Source organism: Patiria miniata, unplaced genomic scaffold (genome assembly GCF_015706575.1).
Source record: "Patiria miniata isolate m_02_andy unplaced genomic scaffold, ASM1570657v1 HiC_scaffold_6, whole genome shotgun sequence".
NCBI classification, from domain to species: Eukaryota; Metazoa; Echinodermata; class Asteroidea; order Valvatida; family Asterinidae; genus Patiria; species Patiria miniata.
In genome coordinates this window covers 17,433,090-17,437,881 of record NW_024037073.1, presented here as the reverse complement: position 1 = coordinate 17,437,881, position 4,792 = coordinate 17,433,090, and positions in this window count along the sequence as shown.

Sequence of the window (4,792 nt, the reverse complement as noted above, 5' to 3'; positions counted from 1 at the left end):
AATGGGTACCTATGAGGGCAGTGATGGTTATTGTGATTGAATAAGCTTGCATGCACCTAACAGGCTGCATCGAGCTGTATACTCCCCAGGGAGCTGAGATGATATATGGAATGTTTAATTGGCCCAATGATTAGGGGTAATAATAATGTAAAGCGCTTTGATCTTGGTTAAAGGCGCTATATAAGAACCTGTTATTGTTATTTATTATTTTGCAAAACTTTAGTCAACTTTAATTTTAAGCAGACCTCGAAACAGACCTTTTTGAAGGGCAATCAAGTTTGAATTGGAGACAATTTTTACCAAGGCCTTTTCGAATTTTAATTTCAAATGTGCTTTCTTTGTGCTTTGTAAGTATAAATCCTCGACTGTCTTGCTTTTAATGAATTTTAGGCAGAGGAACTTTAGCAAAATGTTGTTTTTATGACTTCTGCTGAGCAGAAATTTTAAAAATTATTTTTAAAGAGGTCTAATGAATAGACAGAATGTATATCTGGATTCGTTTTCAGTATAATTTCTTTTCAAAATCAGTCAGTATAGGAACCTAGAGAAATGATACAGTTGTCAGTGTATGTGTTTTTAATACACTGTAAAACTGGTACTGAGAGTTTCTACACTCTTTTGTACCCTCTTTTCACATGTTTAGTACAGAGGTGCCAGTTGTCATGTTTTAGCCTGAATTCAGGTTTTTGGGGTTTTTTTTTTCAAAAAAATGTGACAAATTAAAAGTGCTGGATTTGGTCTGAAACATTCAGAAAACACATTTTTGAAAGGGGGTAAGGGTAGTTTCAGGTTTTTTTTTTAGTAGTGTTTCGGGCTTTTTATTGATGTATTGGTGGCATAGACATGTTGATATTTTGCGTAGTATGAAAGCCTGTTAGTGCCATCAATAATAACTATATAAAAGTAAAATTTATATTTTAAAATTCTTTTTTTTTAGACAGGTGATGAAAAAAGAGTGATAATAGTGTGTATTTAGCCTGTCATTGGACTTCAACCTGATAAGTCATTTCTGGGCTTTTGTCGTGTACCTAAACATCACAGTCATACATAAACCTAAACATGTCATCAAGTCAAACATGTGATAAGGCTTCCCTTTTGGAGGCCGCCTCCTTTTTTTTTTAATGATAAATTTTAAACAGTCTCTTTGTCTATTGCATCTAGCCCATATAAAGCTGATATGTCGTTTCCTGAGTGCAAGTGGAGGTCTTTTTTTTTTAAATCTTGAAAAAAAAAGCTTGGTTGGCGGCCATTTTGGCGGGGAAAAAAGGGGGCCTCCTTCATATTTTTCAAAAAGGCAGGACGCTAAACATGTTATTTTTTACTTGGTCTAAAGTGGGTACAACGAAGTGTTAACAAAATGTGTTTAAACGTTAACCACAGTTTTGACAGTGTGCTTCTCATCGTTAAGACATCTGCACTAGCATGTGGGCGGTAGTGGGTTCGAGCCCACACTGTGCGTTCAGTGCATTTGGTGAAGGGTTAAACCAAGGGTTGTAAGCTACGTACTAAAAAAGGTAGTTAAAGTCTTAGATTGGGGATGATATGGGGGTCATTATGGGGGATGATATGGGGGACATTTCCTATCATTTCTTTTTATCTCAGATAACATTACACTGAAATTGATTTTTATTTGAATGAGTATATGTGTTTACACCTGTCCTTTAATGGCCCCCATAGCCATTCAAGACCCGCCCCGACCGCGTAATTTTTATTCCTAGGAGGGTTAGGGGCAATGTCATGAATAATTCATATTTATCCATGAGAACGGACAATGACATCAACAGCATTGTTGTTAGTTACTCAACTAGTTACAATACATTAAAGCATTTTAAAGAACGGTTGTCGTCGAGCTACCACACAGTAGCCTAGTGGATAGCGAGATGAGCTATGGATACAAAGATCCCTGGTTCGAATCCACGTCGTCGCTGCTCATTTTCATCAGCTATTTTTGTTCTCCAAATTTATCACTGAGATAATTTTAAATTAAGGGGAAAATAGAACGAGAACCTAAGTCTTGCAGTGATTCAAAGGAAAAACTGAATTATTCATGACATTGCCCCTAACTCTCCTAGGAAAAAAAATTACGCGCCCCGACCTGAGACGATAAATACATGAATTTTAACAAGTGATTTTTAATTAAATGATTTTGTTTGTAATGGTCAAATACTGGTCAACATGAACTGGAAGCACCGAATTGCCAAATGTGTTTTATTTTTTGCAAATGATTGCTGTCCACACTTACGGGAGTTGGTATCGAGTTGTATACATGATTTTAACTTGGAGAGAAGATTTGAAGAAAAAAAAACATCAATGAATTGAAAATGTTAAACTTTGCTCTCCGAGAGAAGTGCAAATAAAATACTTCCAAACCCGAATGAAATCACAGGTTTCATTTCCGATTTTGTTTTGGTGTTGACGTATTAGTTAGGAAGCAGAACTTCAATAGACATTCTACATGCATGAAAACTCTCGCCCAGTTTTTTCTCCGCGTTTACACAAGACACTGTTGAGGGAGAGAAAAAAAATATTTTGTCTAGATGTTCTTTTTAGTTTGTCTATTTTTTATGATAAATTACCTGGCCACCGTTCAATTTAATGCATGACTATATTTTTGAGATAGTTTGTCGACCAGGAAAATCGTTTCCGAGCAAAAAGTGTGGGAAATGGTCTGTTTGGACTGGGACTGCACTCTCGCCAAGTTACTCTCCGCGTTTACACAAGACACTGTTGAGGGAGAGAAAAACAATATTTTGTCTAAATCTTCTGTCTAGTTTGTCTATTTCTCATGATAAATCACCTGGCCACCGTCCAATTTAATGCATAACTTAATTTTTGAGATAGTTTGTCGACCATTACTATCGTTTCCGAGCAAAAATTGTGGGAAATGGTCTGCTCGGACTGGGACTGCACTCTCGCCAAGTTTTTCGCAGCCTTTACACAAGACACTGTTGAGGGAGAGAAAAACAATATTTTGTCTAAATCTTCCGTCTAGTTTGTCTATTTCTCATGATAAATCACCTGGCCAACGTGCAATTTAATGCTTTACTTAATTTTTGAGATATTTGGTCGTGCATGACTATCGTTTCCGAGCAAAATGTGTGGAAAATAATCTGTTTGGACTGGGACTGCACTCTCGCCCAGTTTTTCTCCGCGTCTACACAAGACATTGTTGAGGGAGAGAAAAACAATATTTTGTCTAAATCTTCTGTCTAATTTGTCTATTTTCCATGATAAATCAACTGGCCAACGTGCAATTTAATGCATTACTTAATTTTTGAGATAGTTTGTCGTGCATGACTATCGTTTCCGAGCAAAAAGTGTGGAAAATGGTTTGTTTGGACTGGGACTGCATACTCTCGCCAAGTTATTCTCCGCGTTGACACAAGACCCAGAATAAGAATTTGTTTTTGAAAGCTTGATGTCAACAACAAATATTTGTAATATCCTTGTTGTGTTTGTAGAAGTCCACTTGTTCAACTGGAATGTTTGGGTAGAGGCGCAGAAATTACGACTTCAACAGAAGCTAAGCCGAGAGGGATCTGTTCACGATGCATGGTAATATAAACATTCTGTGATCTGAGTGTTGTGTTTTTCCGATTTCCACAAGGGCTCTCCTCTTACAAAATAATCGCAATGCATTACATTCTCGAACTCCTCCCGTAAGACAGAGGCAGTTATCCCAACCAAGATCAATTTAACCCAACCAATCCAACACAGCCCAATCCAGCCAAACCCAACCCAGTCAAACCTAATCAAACCCAATCCAACTCAACCCAGCCAACCCAATGCAATAGAACCCAACGCAATAGAACCCAACGCAATATAACCCAAACCAAACCAATTGAACCCAACCCAAACCCCAACCCAAACCCCAAGCCAAACCCAAAGCCAAACCCAAACCCAAACCCCAAAGCCAAACCCCAAGCCAAACCCAAACCCAAAGCCAAACCCAAAGCCAAACCCAAACCACAAGCCAAAGCCAAACCCAAACCCAAACCCCAAGCCAAAGCCAAACCCAAAGCCAAACCCAAACCCAAACCCAAACCCCAAGCCAAAGCCAAACCCAAACCCAAACCCCAAGCCAAAGCCAAACCCAAAGCCAAAGCCAAAGCCAAACCCCAAACCCCAAGCCAAAGCCAAACCCAAAGCCAAACCCAAACCCCAAGCCAAAGCCAAACCCAAAGCCAAAGCCAAAGCCAAACCCAAAGCCAAACCCAAACCCAAACCCCAAGCCAAAGCCAAACCCAAACCCCAAGCCAAAGCCAAAGCCAAACCCCAAAGCCAAAGCCAAACCCAAACCCAAAGCCAAAGCCAAACCCAAACCCAAAGCCAAACCCCAAGCCAAAGCCAAACCCAAAGCCAAAGCCAAACCCAAACCCAAAGCCAAAGCCAAACCCAAACCCAAAGCCAAAGCCAAACCCAAACCCCAAAGCCAAAGCCAAACCCAAACCAAAAGCCAAAGCCAAACCCAAACCCAAAGCCAATTAAACCCCAAGCCAAAGCCAAACCCAAAGCCAAAGCCAAACCCAAACCCAAAGCCAAAGCCAAACCCAAACCCAAAGCCAAACCCAAACCCAAACCCCAAGCCAAACCCCAAGCCAAAGCCAAACCCAAAGCCAAACCCAAAGCCAAACCCAAACCCAAACCCCAAGCCAAAGCCAAACCCAAAGCCAAAGCCAAACCCAAACCCCAAAGCCAAAGCCAAACCCAAACCAAAAGCCAAAGCCAAACCCAAACCCAAAGCCAATTAAACCCCAAGCCAAAGCCAAACCCAAAGCCAAAGCCAAACCCA